Source organism: Mustela lutreola, chromosome 1, assembly GCF_030435805.1.
Source record: "Mustela lutreola isolate mMusLut2 chromosome 1, mMusLut2.pri, whole genome shotgun sequence".
NCBI lineage: Eukaryota > Metazoa > Chordata > Mammalia > Carnivora > Mustelidae > Mustela > Mustela lutreola.
In genome coordinates, this window is record NC_081290.1 from 29,175,857 (window position 1) to 29,201,969 (window position 26,113).

Sequence of the window (26,113 nt, forward strand, 5' to 3'; positions counted from 1 at the left end):
GACTGCCATTAAAACCATTCATTGGATTTTTTAAATTTTAATTATATTTTTAGAAATTGTACTTGGTTCCTTTTCAAATCTTCTAGTCATTCTTTGTAGTTTCTTATTCACAGAATATATTACAAAGTTTTTAAAAACTTCGAATATAATAAATATGTTTATCTTAGAGTCTGTCTCTGATAATTCTAATATCTGAAATACTTTTGTAAGTCTGTTTATTTTATTATTTCTTCTGGATCTTGCCCTTGGTGCCTTGTTTCCTTTATAATTAGTACTTTCTCTATAAACTGATCATTTTCCTTAGATTTTTAATTGCAGAATCCTGTGAGATCTGGGATAGAAGTGTGTTCTTCTGGAGAGGATTTACAGTTACTTCTGTAACTCTAGAATCTCTATATTCTCAACTTGAGGGCTTTCAGACTACCAAGACAGTGTGAAATTGGGCTGTAAAACCTGCAGGAGGGCCAGTTGGTGGCTCCAAAATCGTAATCACCATTTTTAACCAATGTTCTCCAGGCAGTTTCAAGGTTTAAGATAATTAGTTTTCTTGCAGTTTTCTACAGAGTGGGTTATTTCTGGTCTACACTTTCCCTAAAGATACAACCCTTTGGAATCTTAGTTATAAGAAGATACATTTCCTGCCTTGTTATAAGAAGATAGGTTTCCTGCCTTAAACAAGTTTGAGTTTTGGTTACTAGTTTCTACACATAGTGAAATCATGAAAACTGAAGTTCAAGTTCACTTTTTGAGGAACAGATCTCAAAATAAGTGCTGGTTAAAACTGCTGCATTGTCTTGATTCCTTTATCACTGAACCTCTGCTTTGAGAATAAACATACTTACATATGTCTTGCCATGTTACTACAAATAGAAATTTTAGTCAGAATCACACTAGGAAGAAGTTTTGGGTCCATACATAGTATGGACCATAGTAAATTCTTATAATTTACTTTTTTTCCTCCTGAGGTAGAAAGTCCCTTCATTCTTTTCTCCATATAATTTCAGCTTTGTTACCTGCACATCTAGAGATTGGAAATACATGAAACTGACCAGTTTAAAAACAAAACAAAACAAAACACAGACTGTCTGCACATTTAAGCACTTGACCATATGTAGAGGCATGAATTTACTGTTAATGTAACTCCTGCCCAGTATATGGCCAAGATAATGGCTAATTGAGACAGAGAGGGAGACAACTTTCCAAGGGCCATGCAGCTACTTACTTGTCTAGATTTTCTGTGCTCTTTGACTCTCAGTTTAGAACATTAGGAAAAAGTATATCTATACTAGTTTATCTTAAATTGTTATAAACATATTTTTAACCAAACTTTGCTTGAATAAATATTACCTCAGTTTCTATAAAATAGTATTATAAGAAATAGTTGTATAGTGAAATTACAATGAAGCGTTATACTTACAAATAAAATGCAAAATCTTTGAGTCCTGTAAGGTTCTGCATTCCTGATTTCTTGTCGACCTTTTCTAACTTACCTATTGCTAGCTTCTCTAGTTCACAATGCTTCAGACACACTGAGCTTCTTTCAGTTTCTTCTTCAGGGCCTCCATGTGTATTGCATCTTCTTCTTAGAGTTAATTTTTGCCTCTTATACTGGAATATTTCTTTCTGATCATTGTATTGTCTCACCCTAAATGTCTTTCTCTCAGAGAAATTTTTTCTGCCTAAAGAATATTAACATTACTCTTCTATTCCCATTTTTATAATACTCAGTATTTTATGGAATTTATCACTTAGTATAATTATAAAAGATAGTGATTTTTTAATGATTTACTCCCCCACTGAGCTTTGTAAGCTCCGTAAGGGCTAATAATGCATTCTTTTACAGCTATTTCAATAAATACTCAAATTTACAAGTAATAGCATCACATAAAATTTTCTCATTTTTGTCTGCTCTAAAATGAAGATGATAACTAACTTCTGTGTTTTCTGATGGACATTAAAAGATAATAAAATGCCCTTCAATGGACGAATAAATAAGGAAGATGTGGTCCATATACACAATGGAGTATTATGCCTCCATCAGAAAGGATGAATACTCAAATTTTGTAGCAACATGGACGGGACTGGAAAAGATTATGCTGAGTGAAATAAGTCAAGCAGAGAGAGTCAATTATATGGTTTCACTTATTTGTGGAGAATAACAAATAGCATGGAGAACATGGGGAGTTAGAGAGGAGAAGGGAGTTGGGGGAAATTGGAAGGGGAGGTGAACCATGAGAGACTATGGACTCTGAAAAATAATCTGAGGGTTTTGAAGGAGTGGGGGGTGGGAGGTCAGGGTACCAGGTGGTGGGTATTATAGAGGGCACGGATTGCATGGAGCACTGGGTGTGGTGCAAAAATAATGAATACTGTTAGGCTGAAAATAAATAAAAAATAAATTTAAAAAAAGATTATAAAATATTGATGTAAGAGGTGGATTCTAAAGCAGACATATACTCATTAAAGAGCATGCAATGCACTCCACCACCACCACCAGTAAACAAATTTGTATGTATACTTTAGTAAAATTCCAAATGATACATGACATAGACCTAATTTATTGCTTTTAATTAGTTGAAACAATAAATGAGGGAATATAAAGTCTTTCTCAGAATACTTTGAGTTGATAACAGAGGAATGAGTTAGAATTTCCTGCTATGAGAAGGAACTCAGTGGAGAGAAGAAATGAGTGTTTCTGTAACTAGAATGCAGAAAGTGAAGAGATTCGTGTGAGATGTTGCTTATTAAGTGAACAAGAATCATAAAAGTCTTATTATAGGCCATTGTTGTGGACTGAATGTTTCTGTATCCCCACAATTCAAATGTGGAAGCCCTAGTCTGCAATGTAACTATGTTTGAAAATAAGGCAAGTGAGGAGATGGTAATGGTTTAATCAGTCATATGGATGGGTACCTCATGTTCTACAGCTAGTTCCATGTAAGAACAGAGAGAAGACATTAAGCTTGCTCAGATTCCTCCATGTGAAGACAACAAAGAGGCAGCCATTTCCAAGTCAGGAAAAGAACTTTCACCAGAAACTGAGCCCTGACAGATCTTGATCCTGAATTTTCCAGCCTCAGAACTGTGAGAAAATAAAATTCTGATGTTTAAGCCATGCAAGCAACACCATATTTTTTTTTAAATGCCAGCCCAAACAACCTGGGCAATCATGTTAAAGATATTAGTCTTTATCTTAAAAGCAGTAAATTCCAATATCTAGTGATTACATGACTACTAAAGACAACTTATTAAATATATAAATATAGGTGATTTATTTTTGCTCCTCCTTAAAAAGGAAACTTATGTGGTACTGTGTCCTGGCCTAAAAAAAATTGACTTTCAACCATTGGTCATGTCATTTTGGTTAATGTTTTTATACTCTAGTAGTTTGAGTAGGTTGTGTGCCTAATGGGCCTTAATATTAGATGGTATTTTGATGAAAGAAATTCTTAGATGTGTTTTGATAAATATATGGAATTAAGCAGCAAGAAATACAAGAACTTAGGTTCAGGCACTTTCTAAGGCATTTTAGCACACTTTTTACATTAAAGCAAATCTTTCTAATGTCAGGGGCAGCTACTCAGATAGTTAAATTAGATAACAGAATTGAGTACAGTGGAGAAACTTAGGACGAATAGAACTCTAGATCCAAAGGGCTGTATCAGGCTGCTATGCTTACGAGAGTCTCAGTTTTTATTTATGCAGCAACATTAGGCCTGATAAAACCTTTCTAGCTAACCATGTATTTTGAATACCAGTCATCTATTAAAAAAAAAAAATTCTAACATCCCTTAGGTTAATTAACAAACCCTCTGATTATATTTTTTTTAGTTAGGTTTCTGGTGCATGTGTAACCATCCCTGAAGTGTGGATGTCTGGTTAGTGTACTTTAAATTCTAACTAACAAACCTTTGAAAACTAAGGTTAATTTATACACACGTCAAACTATTTGCATTGAAGTATTTTTATTTATTTATTTATTTATTTATTTATTTTTATTTTTTATAAACATATATTTTTATCCCCAGGGGTACAGGTCTGTGAATCACCAGGTTTACACACTTCACAGCACTCACCAAAGCACATGCCCTCCCCAATGTCCATAATCCCAACCCCTTCTCCCAAACCCCCTCCCCCCGGCAACCCTCAGTTTGTTTTGTGAGATTAAGAGTCACTTATGGTTTGTCTCCCTCCCAATCCCATCTTGTTTCATTTATTCTTCTTCTACCCACTTAAGCCTCCATGTTGCATCACCACTTCCTCATATCAGGGAGATCATATGATAGTTGTCTTTCTCTGCTTGACTTATTTCGCTAAGCATGATACGCTCTAGTTCCATCCATGTTGTTGCAAATGGCAAGATTTCATTTCTTTTGATGGCTGCATAGTATTCCATTGTGTATATATACCACATCTTCTTGATCCATTCATCTGTTGATGGACATCTAGGTTCTTTCCATAGTTTGGCTATTGTGGACATTGCTGCTATAAACATTCGGGTGCATGTGCCCCTTTGGATCACTACGTTTGTATCTTTAGGGTAAATACCCAATAGTGCAATTGCTGGGTCATAGGGCAGTTCTATTTTCAACATTTTGAGGAACCTCCATGCTGTTTTCCAGAGTGGCTGCACCAGCTTGCATTCCCACCAACAGTGTAGGAGGGTTCCCCTTTCTCCGCATCCTCACCAGCATCTGTCATTTCCTGACTTGTTGATTTTAGCCATTCTGACTGGTGTGAGGTGATATCTCATTGTGGTTTTGATTTGTATTTCCCTGATGCCGAGTGATATGGAGCACTTTTTCATGTGTCTGTTGGCCATCTGGATGTCTTCTTTACAGAAATGTCTGTTCATGTCCTCTGCCCATTTCTTGATTGGATTATTTGTTCTTTGGGTGTTGAGTTTGCTCAGTTCTTTATAGATTCTGGACACTAGTCCTTTATCTGATATGTCGTTTGCAAATATCTTCTCCCATTCTGTCAGTTGTCTTTTGATTTTGTTAACTGTTTCCTTTGCTGTGCAAAAGCTTTTGATCTTGATGAAATCCCAGTAGTTCATTTTTTCCCTTGCTTCCCTTGCCTTTTGCGTTGTTCCTAGGAAGATGTTGCTGCGGCAGAGGTCGAAGAGGTTGCTGCCCGTGTTCTCCTCAAGGATTTTGATGGATTCCTTTCGTACATTGAGGTCCTTCATCCATTTTGAGTCTATTTTTGTGTGTGGTGTAAGGAAATGGTCCAATTTCATTTTTCTGCATGTGGCTGTCCAATTTTCCCAGCACCATTTATTGAAAAGGCTGTCTTTTTTCCATTGGACATTCTTTCCTGCTTTGTCGAAGATTAGTTGACCATAGATTTGAGGGTCTATTTCTGGGCTCTCTATTCTGTTCCATTGATCTATGTGTCTGTTTTTGTGCCAGTACCATGCTGTCTTGATGATGACAGCTTTGTAATAGAGCTTGAAGTCCGGAATTGTGATGCCACCAATGTTGGCTTTCTTTTTCAATATCCCGTTGGCTATTCGAGGTCTTTTCTGGTTCCATATAAATTTTAGCATTATTTGTTTCATTTCTTTGAAAAAGATGGATGGTACTTTGATAGGAATTGCATTAAATGTGTAGATTGCTTTAGGTAGCATAGACATTTTCACAATATTTATTCTTCCAATCCAGGAGCATGGAACATTTTTCCATTTCTTTGTGTCTTCCTCAATTTCTTTCATGAGTACTTTATAGTTTTCTGAGTATAGATTCTGTGCCTCTTTGGTTAGGTTTATTCCTAGGTATCTTATGGTTTTGGATGCAATTGTAAATGGGATTGACTCCTTAATATCTCTTTCTTCTGTCTTGCTGTTGGTGTAGAGAAATGCAACTGATTTCTGTGCATTGATTTTATATCCTGACACTTTACTGAATTCCTGTATAAGTTCTAGCAGTTTTGGAGTGGAGTCTTTTGGGTTTTCCACATATAGTATCATATCATCTGCGAAGAGTGATAATTTGACTTCTTCTTTGCCGATTTGGATGCCTTTAATTTCCTTTTGTTGTCTGATTGCTGAGGCTAGGACCTCTAGTACGATGTTGAATAGCAGTGGTGATAATGGACATCCCTGCCGTGTTCCTGACCTTAGCGGAAAAGCTTTCAGTTTTTCTCCATTGAGAATGATATTTGCGGTGGGTTTTTCATAGATGGCTTTGATGATATTGAGGTATGTGCCCTCTATCCCTACACTTTGAAGAGTTTTGATCAGGAAGGGATGTTGTACTTTGTCAAATGCTTTTTCAGCATCTATTGAGAGTATCATATGGTTCTTGTTCTTTCTTTTATTGATGTGTTGTATCACATTGACTGATTTGCGGATGTTGAACCAACCTTGCAGCCCTGGAATAAATCCCACTTGGTCGTGGTGAATAATCTTTTTAATGTACTGTTGAATCCTATTGGCTAGTATTTTGTTGTGCATTGAAGTATTTTTAAAGTAAATCATCAAAGAGTATAACAAAAGTCTTTCAGTATAGATGTGATACAGGCATATTTCTGCATATAGAACATCAGTTGTGAAGAATGATTCTACATAAATAAATCAGTAATATAATAAATCACATTAATAGAATGAAGGATAAAAACCATATTGTCATCTCAATAGATTTAGAAGAAATTTTGACAAAATGCAACATCTTTTCACAGTTAAAGAAAAAAAATCAAGAAATTGGCTATAGAGGGAATATGCCTCAACATAATAAAGGCCATACGTGATAAGCCTATAGCTAACATACTCAGTATTGAGAGTTTGAAAGTTTTTCCTCTAAGATTATGAGTAATACAGGAGTGCCCACTCTCACAATTCATATTCAACATAGTACTGTAAGTCATAGCTAGAGCAATCAAGCAAGAAAAAAGAAATGAAAGACATTCAGTGAGAAAGGAAGAGATAAAGTTATCTCCATTTGCAAATAATAGAATCTTATAGACAGAAAACCTTAAAGACTTCACCAAAAAAACTGTTAGAACTAATTCAGTAAATTTGCAGTATATGAAACCAATAAGCAAAAATCAGCTGCATTTCTATCCACTGACATTAATAAACTTTTGGGAGGAGATGTTAAGAAAACAAACTTATTTACAGTAGTATCAAAGCCAAAATTTTTAGAAATAAATTTAACCAAGGAGGTGAAAGACCTGTACAACAAAAAAATGTAAGACATTAATGAAAGAAACTGAAGAAGACACACGTAAATGAAAATATGTCCTTTGTTTATAGCTTGGAACAATTAATATTGTTAAATTGTCCATGCCATCAAGATAATCTACAGATTTTATGGAATCTGTACCAAATTTTTAAATAAATAGATAAAAGCAATCCTAAAACTCATATTAAACCACAAAAGACCACAATCAGCTAAGTAATATTGAAGAAAAAGAACAAAGGTGAAAGCTTTATGCTTCTTGATTTAAAGTTATACTACAAAAACAACAACAACAACTACAACAAAACGAAACTATACTACAAAGATACAGTAATAAAAACAGATGAAAACAGATACATACACCAGTGGAAGCAAATAGAAAACCCAGAAACCCAGTAGAGAACTGTCTCCCTACATATAGACAGTCAACTAATCTTTGAGAAGGGCACCAAAAGCACACAATAGGGAAAGAACAGTCTCTTCAATAAATGGTATTGGGAAAACTGGATATCCACATATTGAAGAATAACATGAACTCCTACCTTACACCACTCACAAAAATTAACTTGACGTGGAGTAAAGGCTTAATGGTAAGACCTGAAACTATAAAACTCATAGAAGGAAACATAGGTAAAAAGCTTTTGCCATTGGTCTTGGCAATGATTTATGGATTTGACACTAAAAGGCAACAAAGGTAAAAATAAACAAGTCCGACTACATCAAACTAAAAAGCTTCTGCACACAAAAGAAACAAGATGAAAAGTCAACCTACAGAATGGGACAAAGTATTTGAAAATCATATATCTGATAAGGAGTTAATATCCAAAATATATAAGGAACTTCTACAAGTCAGTAGGAAAAAAAGTTAAATAACTTGATTTAAAAATGGGCAGATGACCTGAATAGATGACATTTTCCCCAAAGAATACATCCAAATGACCAATAGGTACATGAAGAGTTACTCAGTATCACTAATCAACTGTGAAATGCAATTGAAAACCACAGTGAGATACACCTCAAACCAGTTAAGATGGCTATTATCAAAAGATGAGATAACAAGTGTTGACAAGGTTGTGGAGAACAGAGAACCCTTGTGCACTGTTTGTGGGAATGTAAACTAGTATAGCTATTATGAAAAGAAGTATAGAGGTTCCTCAGAGTTAAAAATAGAACTACCATATGATCCAGTAATCCCATTTCTGTGTATATATCCAAAGGAAATGAAGCCTCAGTATCTTGAGTCCTGTATCTGTACTCCCATGTTCACTGGAGCATTATTCATGAGACCTGGAAAAGACCTATTATTTGATGATGAATAAACGGGTACAGAAGAAAATGTGGTATATGTTTGTAATGAAAATTACTTAGCTGTAATAAAGAAGTAAATCCTGCCATTTGTGACAGAATGAATGAACCTGGAATGTGTTGTTAAATGAAATAAGTCAGATGGAGAAAGAAAAATACTGGATGATCTCATTTTTATGTGGAATATATAAGAAACTGAACTTTTAGAGACAGTATATTAATGGGTGCCAGGGACGAGAGGAAATAGGAAGATGTAGGTCAAAGGGTACAAACTTCCAGTTATAAGTTCTAGGGTTCCAATATATAATTATAACCAACAGTACTCTTGTTCTTACCACACACCCCATAAAGCACCACACAAAATGATAGCCATATGAGGTAATGGATGTGTTAACAAACTTTATTGTGGTAGTCATTTCACAGAGTATATGCCAAGTCATTACATTGTACACCTTAAGTTTACACAGCTATATGTGAATTATACCTTAATAAACTTGGGGAAAATAAAAAAAAAAAAAAAACACTTGTGAGCAGTTGGGAGAATAGATGAGGGGTACAAGATGGCGGAGGTATTATGGGAACACCATTTGAGGAAAGCATATGAAGGAAATTTGGGCCATCATGGAGACAATTTGCAGAGAGTTTAGCAGGTATGAGCTGTTTTTAGGGTGAAAAAAGAATCCAAAGGTGTATTAAATATTTTTGGGGAATTGAAGGTATCTAAAGAAGAATGATTTCTAACTTTTATTTGCTCAACTAGATGGATGGAGGTGGTATTTGCTGGGTTAGGAATGGAAGAGCATGGTTGTATACCATTAGCCTATTGATTTTATAGACATCAAATTATCTTTGAATATCTTAGAGTTTGAATTATCTTAAGAGAGATGCTATGAAGGCATTTTCATGTAGTGCCCTTGAATGAAGACAATGATTTATATTTGGAGATCAAATTTGGGAGATAGCTAATTGCCCATGATAATTAAGCTTGTTTAGGAATAACTAGAGAGCATATAAAGTGAAAAAACCTATGGCATTTAAGAGCTTTTACATTAAGAACCTGTTAGAGGAAGATGGGTTTGTAAAGAAGAAGTAGCCATAAAGATAGAAAGCTAAGGGAATATTCTAGAAGCTAAATGGAAGAGAAAGTTTCCAGAGGAGGATGCATCATTGGTGCTATTTTAGCTGAAAAGTCAAGACAGATGGTTTAACATGTCCACTTAAGGGGCAGAGAGGCCATTAATGACCTTTGTATTACCTATTTATGTAAAATGATGGGATGGAGACTGGATATAGTGTAAGAAGAATGGATGGTAGCTGAGGAAATGGCCAGGGTTCATTTAGTAGTTGTTTGAAACTGGACCCTCTTTCCTTCCTTCCTTCCTTCCTTCCTTCTTTTACTATAATTAGTTTTTATTTATTTTATTTTTTTACATTTATTTATTTATAAATTTGAACTCCAGTGTAGTTAATCTAGTGTTATATTAGTTTCAAGTTTATACTTTAGTGATTCAGCAGTTCCATATATTCAGTGCTCATCAAAATAAGTGTACTCCTCAACCTGATGACCTATTTCACCCATCCTCCTGCCTACCTCCCCTCTAGAAACCATCTGTTTGTTCCTTTTAGTTAAAAGTCTGTTTCTTGGTTAGTCTCAGTCTCCCTTTTTTTCCCTTTGTTCATTTTGTTTTCTTTTTTTTCTTCCAGGTTTTTATATAAATTCCAGTTAGCTAATATCCAGTGTAATATTAGTTTCAGGTGTAGGATTTAGTAATTCATCACTTGCGTATAGCACCCAGGGCTCATTACAACATGTGCCCTCCTTAATACATCATCATTTAACCCTTTCCCCCCACCTACCTCCCCTCCAGCAGCCCTCAGTGTGTACTCTATAGTTAAGAGTTGTTTGTTTTATGCTTTGTCTTTTTTTTCCCTCTATGTTCATCTGTTATGTTTCCTAAATTTCACATGAGTGAAGTCATATGGTATTTATCTTTCTTTGAGTGACGTATTTTGCTTAGCATAGTACTCTCTAGCTCTATGCATGCCATTGCAAATGGCAATTCTTAAATTCTACATATGAGTGACATCTTGGAGTATTTCTTGTTCTCTGACTGGCTTATTTTTCTTAGCATTATGTTCTCTGGATCCATCTATGTCATTGCAGATGACAACATTTCATTCTTTTCTATGGCTTGATAATATTCCACTGTGTATGTGTGTGTGTGTGTGTGTGTGTGTGTGTGTGTGTTATTTCAACCAACAGTACACAAAGGTTCATTTTTCCCCACATCCTCACTAACACTTGTTCTTTCTTTATTTTTTTATTTTAGCCATTCTGAAGTTGGGAGGTGCTATCTCACTGTGGTTTTAATTTGGATGTCCCTGACGAGTAGAACATTTTTTCATGGTTCTGTTGGCCATCTGTATGTCGTCTTTGGAGAAATGTCTGTTCATTCTTAACTGGATTATTTGGATTATTTGTTTTTTTGTGGGTTGAGTTGTGTAAGTTCTTTATATATTTTGGTTACTAGCCCTTTATTGTACATATCATTTGCAAATATTTTCTCCCATTCAGTAGGTCGCCTTTTGGTTTTGTTGATTGTTCCCTTTGCTGTGCTGTGATTTTGAATCTATTTTTATGTAGTCCCAAAGTTTATTTTGCTTTTGTTTCTCTTGTCACAGGAGATATATCTAGAAAGAAGTTGCTACAGCTGATGTTGGAGAAAGTACTGCCTGTGCTCTCTTTTAGGATTTTTATGGTTTCAGGTCTTGCATTTAGGTTTACAATTTGTTTTGAGTCTATTTTTGGGTATGGCTTAAGGAAGTGGTCCATTTCATTCTTTTCATGTTGCTGTTCAGTTTTCCCAACATCATTTATTGAAGAGACTTTTTCCAACTGCATATTCTTTCCTCCTTTGTTGAAGATTAATTGATTATATAAATGGGGATTATTTTGCACTTTCTATTCCATTCTGTTGATCTTTGTGTCTGTTTTTTGTGCTAGTACCATACTGTTTTGATTAATAAAGCTTTGTAATAATATCCTAAAGTTTGGAATTGTAATACATCTCTAGTTTTGTTTTTCTTTTTCAAGGTTTCTTCAGAATCTTTTGTAGTTCCATTAAAATTTTGGGATTCTTTATTCTGGTTTTGTGAAAATGCCATTGATAGCTTTTTTTTTTCTTTTTTAAAGATTTTATTTATTTATTTGACAGGCAGAGATTACAAGTAGGCCGAGAGGCAGGCAGAGAGAGAGAGGAGGAAGCAGGCTCCCTGCTGAGCAGAGAGCCCGATGTGGGGCTCGATCCCAGGACCCTGGGATCATGACCTGAGCCAAAGGCAGAGGCTTTAACCCACTGAGCCACCCAGGCTCCCCGCCATTGATAGTTTAGTAAGGGTTCCAATAAATGTGTAGATTGCTTTGGGTAATACAGACATTTTATATATTTATTTTTTAATGATATTGTTCATTTTAGCACAAGTAGGGGGCGTGGCAGAGGGAGAAGGAGACTGACATGAGGCTTAATCCCAGGACCCTGGGATCATGACCTGAAGGCAGAAGCTTAACCAGACTGAGCCACCCAGGTGCCCCAGTATAGACATTTTAACAATATTTGTTGTTCTAATCCGTGAGTGTGGGATGTCTTTCCATTTCTTTGTTGTTGTCTCTAATTTCTTTCATCAGTGCTTTATAACATTTAGAGTACAGATTTTTAACCTCCTTGGTTTATTCCTAGGTATTTTATTATTTTTGTTATAATTATAAATGGGACTATTTTCTTAATTTCTTTTTCTGCTGCTTCATTATTAGTATATAGAAATGCAGCAAATTTCTATATATTGATGTTGTATCCTGCCACCTTACTGAATTTGTGTATCAGTTATAGTAGTTTTTTTGATAGAGTCTTTCTAGTATTCTGTATATAGATAGTATCATGTTATCCACAAATAGTGAAAGTTTTACTTATTCCCTACCAATTTGGATGTCTTTGTTTCTTTCTGTTTTTCTGATTGCCTGTGTCTAGGTCTTCCAGTACTATGTTGGATAAAAGTGATGAAATTGGACATCTTTGTCTTGTTCCTGATCTTAGGGGGAAAGTTGTCAGATTTTCTCCTTTGACTACAGTGTTAGCTTTGGGTTTTTCATGTAAGGACTTTATTATTTTGAGGTATGTTCCCTCTAGACTTACTTGGCTGAAAGTTTTTATCATGAATGGATGTTGTACTTTGTCAAAAACTTTTTTGCATCTATTGAAATGTTACTGTTTTTATCCTTTCTCTTATTTATGGGATGTATCATGTTGATTAATTTGTGAATATTTAACCACCCTTCCATTCTAAGAATAAACTCTGCTTGATCATGGTGATTGATTTTTTTTAATGTATTATTGGATTGCATTTGCTAATATTTTGTTGAGGAATTTGCATTTATGTTCATCAGAGATACTGGCCTCTAGTTCTCTTTTTTGTGGTATCTTTATCTGGTTTTGGTTATCAGGGTAATTCTAGACTCAGAATGAATTTTGAAGTTTTCCTTCTTCTGTTTTTTGGGAAAGTGTGAGAAGAATAGATATTAACTCTCCTTTAATATTTGGTAGAATTCCCCCATGAAGCTGTTGGATCCTGGACTTTTGTTTGTTGGGAGTTGTTTGATTACTGATGGTTTCATTGCTGGTAATCAGTTTGCAAATTTTCTGATCTTCAGCTTGAGTTTTGGTAGGTTACGTATTTTTAGGGATTTACCCATTTCTTCTAGGTTTATCCATTTCTCCTAGGTTGCCCAATTTGTTGGCATATAACTTTTCTTAATATTCTCTTATAATTGTTTTTCTGTAGTGTTGGTTGTTATTGTTCCTCTTTGTTTCTGATTTTATTTTAGTCCTCTCTCTCTATTTTGGATGAGTTGGCTAGAGGTTTATCAATTTTGTCAATTTATTCAAAGAACCAGCTTTTGATTTCATTGATCTATTCTATTGTTATTTTAGTTTTCATTTATTTCTGCTATAGTCTTTATTATTTCCTTCCTTCTGCTGTTTAGGGTTTTGCTTGCTGTTCTTTTTCTAGCACCTTTCAGTATAAGGTTTGGTTGTTCATTTCACAAGTGGGATTTATCCATGGTACGCACGGGTGGTTCAACATTTGCAAATTAATCAATGTGATAGAACAAATCAATAAGAGAAGAGAGAATAACCACATGTTCCTCTCAATTGATGCAGAAAAAGCATTTGACAAGATACAGCATCCGTTCCTAATTAAAACGATTCAAAGTATAGATAGGGATAGAGGGAACATTCCTCAATTTCAGAAAATCTATGAAAAATCCACAGCAAATATCATATTTAATGGGGAAAAGCTGATAGCCTTCCTTTTGAGAGCAGGAACATGACAAGGATGTCCTCTCTTGCCACTGTTGTTCAACATAGTACTAGAAATCCTAGCAACAGCAATCAGACAACACAAAGAAATAAAAGATATTCAAACTGAAAAAGAAGAAGTCAAACTCTCTCTCTGCAGATCACATGATACTTTATACAGAAAACCCAAAAGACTCCATCCCCAAACTACTAGAACTAGTACAATAATTCAGTAATGTGGCAGGTTACAAAATCAATGTACAGAAATCAGTTGCTTTCTTTTATACTAACAATGAAAAAATAAAAAGTGAAATTAGAGAATCTATTCCATTTACTATAGCACCAAGAACCATAAGATACTTGGGACTAAACCTAACCAAGAGGTAAAGGATCTGTACTTGAGGAACTACCGAACATTCATGAAAGAAATTGAAGAAGACACAAAATGATGGAAGAACGTTCCATGCTCCTGGATCTGAAAAATAAACATTGTTAAAATGTCTATCCTGCCTAGAGCAATCTATACTTCCAATGCCATCCCAGTCAAAATTCCACAGGTATTTTTCAAAGATCTGGAACAAACAATCCTAAAGTTTGTGTGAAACCAGAAGATACCTTGAATTGCTAAGGAAGTGTTGAAAAAGAAAAACAAAACTGGGGGCATCACGTTGCCTGATTTCAAGCTTTGCTACAAAGCTGTGATCACCAAGACAGTGTGGTCCTGGCACAAAAATGGAAACACAGACCAGTGGACAGAGTAGAGACTGGAACAGAGTAGAGAGCCCAGATATGGACCCTCAACTCTATGGTCAAATAACCTTTGACAAAGCAGGAAAAAATATCCAATGGAAAAAAGATAGTCTCTTCAATAAATGGTGCTGGGAAAATTGGAGAGCTATGTATAGAAGAATGAAACTCAACCTTTTTCTTATACCATACACAAAGATAAATTTGAAATGGATAAAAGACCTCAATATGAGGCAGGAATCTATCAAAATCCTAGAAGAGAACATATGCAGTAACCTCTTCGACATTGGCCACAGCAACTTCTTTCAAGACATGTCCCCAGAGGCAAAGAAAATAAAAGAGAAAATGAACTTTTGGGATTTCATCAAGATCAAAAGTTCCTGCACAGCAAAGGAAACAGTCAACAAAACAAAGAGGCAACCCATAGAATGGGAGAAGATATTCACGAGTGACACTACAGACAAAGGGCTGATATCCAAGATCTATAAAGAACTCCTCAAACTCAACACACACAAAACAGATAATCACGTCAAAAAATGGGCAGAAGGCATGAACAGACACTTCTCCAAAGAAAACATACACATGGCTAACAGACACACGAAAAATGTTCATCATCATTAGCTATCAGGGAGATTCAAATCAAAACCACTTTGAGCTACCATCTTACACCAGTTAGAATGGCCAAAATCAACAAGACAGTAAACAACATGTATTGAAGAGGATGTGGAGAAAGGGGAACCCTCTTATTCTGTTGGTGGGAATGCAAGTTGGTGCAGCCACTTTGGAAAACAGTGTGGAGATTCCTTAAGAAAGTAAAAATAGAGCTACCCTGTGACCCTTCAATTGCACTGCTGGATATTTACCCCAAATATACAGAAGTAGTGAAAAGAAAGGCCATCTGTAACCTAGTGTTTATTTGAGATGTTTCTTGCTTTTTGAGGTAGGCCTGAATTGTTCTAAACTTCCCTCTTGGAACTGCTTTTGCTCCATCCCAGAGATTTTGGACCATTGTGTTTTCATTTTAATTTCTTTCCATGTAACTTTTGATTTCTTTTTGACTTTTTGATTGACCCATTCATTTTTTGGTAGCATGTTATTTAACCTCCATGTGTTTATGCTCTTTCCAGATTTTTTCTTATGGTTGATTTCCAGTTTTATAGTATTTTGGTTAGAAAAATACACGTGGTATGATTTCAATATTTTTAAATTTGTTGAGACTTGTTTTGTGGCCTACTACATGATCTATGTTTGGAGAATGTTTGAAATGCACTTGAAAAGAATGTATGTTTTGTTGTTTTGGATGGAATTTTTTGTGTGTCTGTTAAATCCATTTGGTCCAGTGTATCATTCAAAGCTACTGTTTCCTTGTTGATCTGATGATCTAGATGGTTTGTCTGTTGATGTGAGTTATTAAAGTCTCCCACTGTATTGTATTACTTTCAATTATTTCTTTTGTTACTAAATGTTTTATGTATTAAGATGCAACCATGTTGGATGCATAAATACTTAAAACTTTTGTATCTTCTTTGTGGATTTTCCCCATTTTGTTTATACAGTGTCCTCCTTTGTCTCTTGTTACAGTCTTTGTTTTAAAGTCTTCTTTGTCTGATATAAGTATTGCTACCCTGACTTTCCTTTGACATCCATTTGCATGGTAAAATATCCATCCCTTCGTTTCAATCTGCTGCAAGTGTGTGTTCAGGTCTGAAATAAGTCTCTTATAGGCAGCATACAGATAGGTATTATTTATTTATCTGTTCTGCTACCCTGTGTCCTTTGATTAGAGTATTTAGTTCATTTATATTCCCAGTAATTTTGATAGATATGTATTTATTGTCATTTTATTACTTATTCTGTAGTTATTTTTATATTTTTTCTCTGATCCTTCTTTTGCTCTCTTTCATAGTTTGCAGCCATTCTTTAGTATTATATTTTGATTGTTTCTCCTTTATATTTTTCATATCTGTTAAAGTTTTTGATTTGTGGTACCATTAGATTTGTATATAACCTCTTCTGCATATACCAGTTTATGGTAAGTTGATTGTCAGTTTAAGTTTGAACCCATTCTTTATTCTTTTTCTCCCTATATTATTTATTTATTTATTTATTTATTTATTATTTGAGATAGAGAGAGAGTGAGCAAGAAAGCGGAGTGCAGAGGGAGAGGGAGAAGCAGGCTCCCCGCTGAGCAGGGAACCTGATGTGGGGCTTGATCCCAGAACCCCAGGATCATGACCAGAGCCAAAGGCAGATACTCAACCAACAAAGCCACCCAGGAACCCCTCCTCCCCATGGTTTACACATATGGTGTCCTGCTTTACATGCTTTTATTTTGTGAATCCTTTGACTGATTTTTACAGATATACTTATTTTTACTGTTTTTGCATTTCCTACTTTTCATACTCATGGCCTTTCTTTTCCACTCAAAAAGTCCCCTTTAACATTTCCTGTTAGGCTGCTTTCATGGTCAAGAACGCTTTTAGTTTATGTTTGCCTGAGAAACTCTTTATCTCTCCTTATATTCTGAATGATAACCTTGTTGGATAGAGTATTCTTGGCTGCAGGTTTTTTGTTTTGTTTTGTTCTGTTTTGTTGTTGTTGTTGTTGTTGTTGTTTCCCCTTTTAGCACTTTGGGTATATAATGGCATTCCTTTCTGGCTTGCCAAGTTTCTGCTGAAAATCTATGGACAGCTTTATGGGATTTCCCTTGTATGTAACTGTCTTCTTTTCTTTGGCTGCTTTTAAAATTCTCCTTTATCACTCTTTTCTACCATTTTTAATTACTGTGTGTCTTTTTTTTTTTTTTTTTTTAAAGATTTTATTTATTTATTTGTCAGAGAGAGAGAGAGCACAGACAGAGTGGCAGGCAGAGTCAGAGGGAGAGGCAGGCTCCCCGCGGGGCAAAGAGCCCGATGTGGGACTCGATCCCAGGACGCTGGGATCATGACCTGAGCCGAAGGCAGCTGCTTAACCAACTGAGCCACCCAGGCGTCCCAATTACTGTGTGTCTTAATATGGACCTCATTGGCTTGATTTTGTTGGGGATCTCTCTGCCTTCTGGGTTTGGATATCTGTTTCCTTCCCCGGATTTGGGAAATTTTTATCTATTATTTATTCAAATAAAATTTCTGCCCCATTTTCTCTCTGCTTTTCTTCTAGGATACCTATAATGTGAATGTTATTTTGTTTGATGTAGTCACTGAATTCCCTAAGTCTTCCTAATTTTACCTGTTATTTTTTTGTCTCACAACTCAGCTTGATTAGTTTCCATTACTGTGTCTTCCAGGTCAGTAATTCATTCCTCTGCTTCCTCTAGTCTGATATTTATTCCATTTCATATTCTTTTAATTTTATTTATTGTGTTTTTCATCCCTGGTGGGTTATTTTTTATCTCTTTATTAAGTGTCTCACTGATGTCCTCCACTCTTTTCTCAAGTCCCATGAGTGTCTTTATGATCATTACTTTAAATTCTCTATCAGACATATTGCTTATACCTGTTTGCTTAGGTCTCTTACTGTGGTTTTATCCTATTCTTTCATTTGGGACACATTCCTCTGTCTCTTCATTTTGTCTAACTCTCTGTGTCTTTTGCTTTGTGTTAGAAACTCACTATTTCTCCTGCTATTGAAAGTATTATCCTTATGAAGAAGAGGTCCTGTGGTACCCTGTAGTGCAGCTGTCCCCTGTTACCCAGACATAGCATTTCAGGAGGTTTCTCCTGTGTGTATTGTGTGTGACCTGCTGTTGTGTCCTGGCCACTTTTGGTGGCCAGTTTTAACAAGGTGTACCTTAGGCTTCTATAAAGCCCTGCTGCTGCTGTTGCTGGCACAAAGTTCCCACAAAGCACACTGCATGAGAGATGCAATGCTGCTGAGGTTTGTGCTATCTTCTGGGGGAGGAGGCCACAGCCCCAGGACTAAGGTAAGCATAACTGGAAAGGGCAGGTCTGCCAAAACTCGGGCAAGTAGCTTGGTGTAAGCAAGTTAGATAGTGCATGTCCTTGCAGCAGATGGCCCAGTGTTTATGCTTAGGAGTGGGGAGGGAAATGGATCCTGCCAGCTCCTTTATTCCTGAAGGGGTCTTCTTGTGATTCCTGCCTTTCTAGGAGAGGCTCTGAGATGAGTATTTTGCTCTTTCCCCCATATGCCCTGAAACTGCTCCTTCTACATTGTGTCTTCCAGGGATTTTTGTCATGGTGTCTCTTTAAGGGTGGGAATTCAGCTTCCTGTTGCCCTTGGGGCTCTCCCAGAGAAGAGCCTCCTGATTTTTAAAATTCCAGGCTTTATCTCCCAAGGGTTGTAAGAACTTAGGATATTCAGTTGTTCCTGCTTTCAAAGCCAGATGTTATAGGGATTCATCTTTCCCTTGCCAGCTCCCCAAGATGATATTCTGTTTCTTGCCCTTCTTATACCAGTGGCTCCCTCCCTCCTGTTAACTCCTAAGGTGCATTTTGCTTCCTACAGCATCTTCACCCCTTCCTACCCTTTTAGTTGTGGCTTTTTCTCTACCTTTAGTTGTGAAGTTTGTTCTGCCAGTCTTCCAAGTGGTTTCCGGATTTTTAACACTGATGTAAGTTTATTTAGTTGTATCCATGAAATATGCTGAGTTTAGGGTCCTCCTTGGATCCCTTTTTCCATAGGGCAGTATATCCTTCCATACATTCTCACACTATATACAGTTCACACAGTATAAACTGATATTTTGGCCTAAAGTGTTTTAATTGTTATTATGGGGCTATTCTTTGCAGTCAAAGAAATGAGTGTTGTATGTAGAGATTCCCAGAATTATCGAGCTGCTGAGTATATGTTTTATTAGTATTTTTGGACTTTGAACAATTATCATTTGTAGGTTCTTAGATAACATGTGACATTGGTTGTAAGCATACTTAAGGAAATACCTTCATAATCTAGCTTAAATTCAATCCCTTAGGAAGCATGGCTACTCTTTATTTCCCAGTATTAACTCCAAAATTTTCTTAGCTATTCTCAATACCCCTTCAGTGTAAAGTATAAATTATAGATGATCGTCCAACATCATGAACTCAGAAGGTAATGCAGGAAATGGCTTGGATATCATTAATTCTGGACACAATTAGATGCTGATTATCTTAACTCTGATTGTTTTGTATCTATTCAAAGTTATAAATTGCCAACATTTATTTTTAAAGAAGTTTTTCAGGCTTATTTCTTATTATTTTGTAGTAACATTAAAAGCAAATTTTTATGATGATTATGATATGTTCAGTCAAGATGAAAATGTATTATAGAATTGGCAAACAGCCTGAGTATTTATTTCAGTGTTATGCTTATGTGCAACTGTTACATGTTCTATTGTTTTGAATTTGACATTAGAGGAGACTCTCTTGATTTATATATGTTTGGACTGGAAGGCTAAACATATATAAATATTTAGAGGAGAAATATTTGAAAACTAAATTTTAGTGTTGATAGTTGGAGAAAAACCCTTAATAAATCTCTCCACCCCCATTCTTTTCATCTGGTTGAGCATATTTAATTAGCCTATTTAATGAGCCTATTTAATTTAGCTCACCTACTATTAATTAAGGAGGCTCTTCATGAGCTCTTTGGATGGGGAAGTTACCTCTTATTTTTGATGGCATAGTATCCTGATCATATCTGTTATAACACTTTTCACATTGAAACCTTATGATTATCTGTCTCTTATAACTGAGCATTCCTGAAAGAATGGGCCATACTTATGCATTTATGTAACATCGGTGTTTAGCAGGCTATAGTTAAATAAGAGAAACTGAGTTGAATCATTTTTAAACAATAAAATAACCTCAATATTATTTAGGGTTTCTAGAGGATCTTTTATTATGCAAAAAACTCAAAAGAGCAACTTTCAGTTCTAGAAATAAATAGGAAGAAGAATATATATGTACCCATTCTCACATAGTTGTAATTCCTCCTAACATTGACTTCTCTGGGCCTGTGCAGTACATTTTTTTGAAGCTTTTTTTTTTTTTTTTTTTCATTTCGGTTTTGTTTTGTTTTGTTTTAATTTTTATTTATTTTTTAAATTTCTTTTCAGTGTTCCAGAATTCATTTTTTATGCATCACATCTAGTGCTGCATGCAATACGTGCCCTCCACAATACCCACCACCATGCTCACCCAACCTCCCACCTCCCTCCCCTCCAAAACCCACAGTTAGTTTCTCAGAGTCCACAGTCTCATGGTTCATCTCCACCTCCAATTTCCCCCAACTCCCTTCTCTCCATCTCCCCATGAAGCTTTTAATACAGAAACAAAATAAAGATAGAAGAAACTAGAGAGAATATAATCCACTGGTCCCTATCACTTAATGAATCTATGTTTTTACCCGTACCCTTGATGGACCTCTGGGACCTCAGTTTGGATCAAATTTTTCTTCCAGTATAGTGGACTTTTTTTTTTTTTTCTTTCACATTCAGTATGCATTCCTCCTCCTCCTTTTAACAGTGTCCTATTGCTCTTAGAAAGCCATCTATCACCCATTCTCAGCCAGTGTCCTGATTCTGAGAAGGGCAAAGGATTCAGGTTCCTCACCTATGTCTATATTTAGATCTTTGTGCCTTTTTCAAAACTAGCTTGCATTAGAAAAATACATACATGAGTTTGGTTCTCCACCTCTCCTTCAAACAGAATATGGATCTAGGAAAGAGTAGCTAAAGTTAAATATTTACTATCCCTTCCCCACCCTCCTATTTATATCCATGTTCTTCCTCAACATGTTTGTAATATCAGCTCATGAATGTCCAATCATCAATTACTGCAGATATTAAAAAACAATTTAAAGTGATGTCTGTGTCATTTAGATGTTATGATTTGGATTTAATAAATGTGATAAAATACATTATATAAAGAAACCCATAGTTCCATCATCAGTAGTGAGTGTAAGCTATATAAATTAGATATGTAATCAAAATTATGGCCTAGTTGCATAGAAATCTTACTTTTCCAATTAACAAATATGCAAATGGTTTATTATGCTAATTTAGTTTAGAATGCCATTATCTGTGACATTTTAGACTCAGATTAACAAAAGAGAAACTGAAAGTAACCTCTTTGAAACTAGAATTCTAATTGAAAGTTTTAGGATTTCAAAACAAAAATCTGTTTTCTGAATTTCTATTGCATGTGTTTACATGGGTAGCGTCTTTAGTGTCCTTCCCTTAGGAACTTAAAAAAAAAAAAAAAAACTAAAATGAAATATCAGTTCACTAAAGCAGGATCCCTGCCCCAAGGTTTGGCAAAGTGCATCCTGTCTCACTGTTTTTTTCTGAGGGTTTTACAAGGAAAAAAAATATCAGTTTACCAGAGTTAGCCCTCTGGCCAAAGTCTCTCTCAGTTCCAAGTAATGGATCCTAAATGAAAGAACAAGAAAAGGTAAAATGCCAACATCTTGTTAAAGGTTTTTAAAAAGTTTTCAAAATTTTATGAAAGTGAAAAGAAAAAAAAAGTATACTGAAAGAGAGAACTGGCCTGGAAAAACAACTTGGAAAGTGAACATAGTTACTACTTTAGGGCTGTGAAGTGCTCTTCTCATCAAATGGAATTTCTCCACAAATGCTCCAAAAGTTGCCCAGTTGATGGCAAGCACAAAAGCCTTACTCATAAAGATTTTATTTACAGATATATTTTGAGCAGAATTTAGGAAGGCAGAGATAGTTCAAGTCATAAATAAAAAAATCTGGAGATTTTAAAACAAGGAAAAAAGGGTTATTTTGCAATGCTAAATATTTCAGTCTGAATTTGGGATTTGATCTACATTAACTTATGGAGTAGACCCTTAATGACCTAATACCAGGTTAGAAATTAAAAACCATTTTCATGAAAAATGGAAGCATTCAGTTAAATGTGTCTTTCAGATTTAATATGACTTTGACATCTAGAAATTAAAATTTTTAATTTTTACTATTACATATCAGTGACATAATCAGATTAACTGCAGAGATGGCTTGTACATTTTCATCTCAAAATTTAAATGAAAAATTCAGATTAAGCAATGAGAGATTACTGATGCAACTCTAATGGCCAGTGCAGCATCATACAATCTTTGTATTCATAGAGCATTTAATGAATAAAGGTAGAAGTGGAGAGGAGGAAAACATCTACTCAAATATTAAAACTGCAGAAGTTGAATCACATAATGAAAGCTGGAGTTAATTGCTACTATGAGTGTTGTTAAGATACCCTGGGCTTACCATGCACTCTGTGCTTCTTCGGTCATTTATGTTCAAAGTCCCCACAAGGAAGTGGTTTTGTTTGTGAAATGCCTTTTGGAACTATTAAACTACTGGAAATGAGTACAGTGATGTAACAGCATTGAGAACACAGAGCCATTCTTCGATGTTCCCTGAAGTGTGTTCTGGAAAACACTAATAATATGGTCCAGGAGAAAAAAAGCATGGCATGTTCAGCTAAGTTTGGAAAGCACCATTCACCATCCCTGTGAGAGAATAGCCATATACATTAGCACAATAAAGGTATGGAAAATGCTTTAATAAAGAAGCATTTGACTTTGTTATCTGCATATTGCCCAAACTTAGATGACTTTGAAGCCCTTCTTATTAAATTTTTTTATAAACATATAATGTATTATTAGCCCCAGGGGTACAGGTCTGTGAATCATCAGGTTTACACACTTCACAGCACTCACCATAGCACATACCCTCCCCAATGTCCATAACCCTACCACTCTCTCCGGACCCCCCTCCACCCAGCAACCCTCAGTTTGTTTTGTGAGATTTGAGTCTCTTATGGTTTGTCTCCCTCCGGATCCCATCTTGTTGAAGCCCTTTTTAAAAGTAACATCTATTAACATCAAATAGAACTAGGAAAATAGACACATCTTTTGGTGAATATTGATAGTAAGATCACTTTATGATTGAAATCAGCATCAGACTAGTAAAGCTAAGAGATAAATGATGTGTTCCATTCACTGGAATGGAATATTTTTCTTTAGAAGTTAAAAAATTAATTCCCACATTCTAGTTTATACTCAAGTTCTGAGATCTCCAGGGGCATGATGTAGGTATTCAGAGGCTGTCATCTTTAGGTGCCTGTACCAAAGAATTTTGTTCTGCCTCTGTAAAGGTGAGGATTGGATATAGAAATATGATGACTGCAGAAATAAGAGACTGGCATATTTTGAGACTTTAATTGGATGAATTGTCCAAGTTCAAGTCTTATCATTATTTATTGGAGCATTTGCAGCAATCTTCTGCAAACTTTTCCCTTGTACCAGAGTAATGTCTAAGCTACATGTTTGACCATGTAATTCACACATATGATGTCTTTCAGTGACTCTGTATCATTTTCTCAATAAAATTTTCAAAATTTCTAAAATTTATTACAACCTTGATCATCATCTTTTCCAAGATTAGGTAGGATAAATGCTGTTATTTATCCAGATATTTTGACTTGCTGGTCCACTTCTAGCAGGACCTGATTATTCAGCAATCCATGAACTATGGAATGTAGTTAATATAAAATCTTTTGAGAGTGACCATGATCGTCCTTTAGCACTTAATACATTGCCTAAAATAACAAGACCACCTGTCTCCAATGTTTGAAATGGATCGAAATGTAAAATTAACATGGACACCCACCTTGAGGAAATTTGATGGTCTTATGAAAGTTTAATGGAAAATAAAATAAGAATTATTTTGCACAGTCATGGCACTGACTTGCAGTGTGGCATTGAGAAAAGCCCTCAACTTTTCTGTGACTGTTTTGTTCTCTTAAACATAGCTGTTAGAAAGGGGGGAAATGAGTATAGTTGAAAGCACTAAAGATGAAAGACTAAAGAAAATATAATGGGTAGTTAATGAGTCAATCACATTAATGTGATAAAATCCATAAAAGGAAGTCTGAATGAACACTGTGACTATTCTCAGGATAGACTTTATGAATACTTTAGAATTCTATATAGGATAGAAATGGTCTGATTATTTAGACTTCCCCCCACCATTTTATTTTTTTAATTTAAATTCATTTAGCTAATATACAGTGCATCATTAGTTTTTGATGTAATGTTCAGTGATTCATTAGTTGTGTGTAACACTTATTGCTCATCATATCACGTGCCATCTTTAATGCCTGTCACCCAAGTACCCCAATAACCCCATCTACCCCCCATTCTGCAACCCTCAGTTTGTTTCCTGGAGTCTAGAGTCGCTCATGGTTTGTCTCCCTGATTTCTTCCCTTTCAATTATTCCTCCCCGTCCCTATGATCCTCTGTGCAGTTTCTTTAGGCTTTGTGGGAAGAATGTGAGGGGAGTACATACCTTATGTCCCTTTACTTTTCAGGCAACATTTGCCATTCGAGGATATCAACTCACAAGATGTCCACTCTGTTACTTCTCCCTCTTCACCTAACAGTCACTACAGTGATCTGCCTCTTAATTTGTTCAGGTAACATCCATTTATGTGATTTTTTAGACTTAATAAAGTGGCATAAACCACAGCCTGTACCATTCATGAGTTCAGTGACTCAGGAGATGGTGCCATTACATACGAAATAGAACCATTGTTTAGCATTTCCACCACCAACATTGCTGTTTGCAGGGTTCCCATATTTCCTGTTACAAAAAGGCTGAAGGCTTAAGTAATCATGATGGGAGACACTTTGCACTGTGTACACTTTAATCCTTCCTTGAGCAGCATAGTCTTCTGAGAAATACATAAATGAGCAGAAGACACTGCAGGTTATGTTCATTTTCATTTCAACAGGATTGCCCTTTTTTTTTTTTTATTGTTTCTTACTGTGTGTCAGTATTCTGAAGCTGTAAAAAGAAGAGCAGAAATAAAAGCAGGTGGAAATAAAGGTGTTACAATTGAGCAATGTAGTTAAGGAGCCTGAGCTTCAAAAGTGTATCATTGTTTATACAGCAAAACACCAGTATTAGTAATACTTTTAATGCATCTAAATGCTGCCAAATGTTTCTGTTGACTATCTTATTCCCAAGGGGTTCCTATAGCTCAGGTCACTCAGGTACTGCTTTTTAAATTACCATGGTGGTGAATTCAATTACTACTGTACTCTTTCAGCGGCCTTAAAGAATAAATGGTCTTCCTAAAATGTTTTTCTCTTTGGAAAGGTCTAGAGTGTTAGGACTGGATGGGACCTTAGAGATTATCTGATTCACTGTTCCATAACCTTGTCTGATGACAAGACTCTTCTGAGAACTCTTTAAAAAGGTACAGATTTTCAGGCTACTCCCTGGATGCTCTGTTACAGTAAGTTTGACATGGAGTCTAAAATCTACATTTTATAACAAAGATTCCAAATGACTCTTAGCATCAGGCCAGTTTGGAAAAGCCATATTAGTCCCACTTTTTTTTTTTTTTTTTTTTTTTTTTAGAAATTTTCTAGAAGAGCAAGGGGATGCCCAGATAGATTGATTCTTCTAAGTTGTGTATTGCACAACATTTTTTTTTTTAAAAATTGAGATTAGTTTATGAAAAAATGTTGATACACAGTGTTTATGCAGTCCATGGCAGGGAATGGGGGAATAT

The 26,113-nt window shown here is 35.5% G+C and overlaps 1 protein-coding gene across 5 annotated transcripts in view; it reads left to right on the plus strand.

Annotated features, from left to right (window-relative positions):
- LOC131824398 (cytochrome c oxidase subunit 7B2, mitochondrial) overlaps positions 1-26,113 on the plus strand; it is a 163,992-nt gene that overhangs the window by 130,235 nt on the left and 7,644 nt on the right. The window contains exon 3 of one of the 5 annotated variants that reach the window (XM_059162206.1): positions 24,905-25,009. The exons of the other annotated variants lie outside the window; for them this stretch is intronic. The gene's annotated coding sequence lies outside the window, so the exon portion shown is untranslated. The remainder of the gene's footprint in view (positions 1-24,904; positions 25,010-26,113) is intronic. 5 annotated transcript variants of the gene reach the window in all.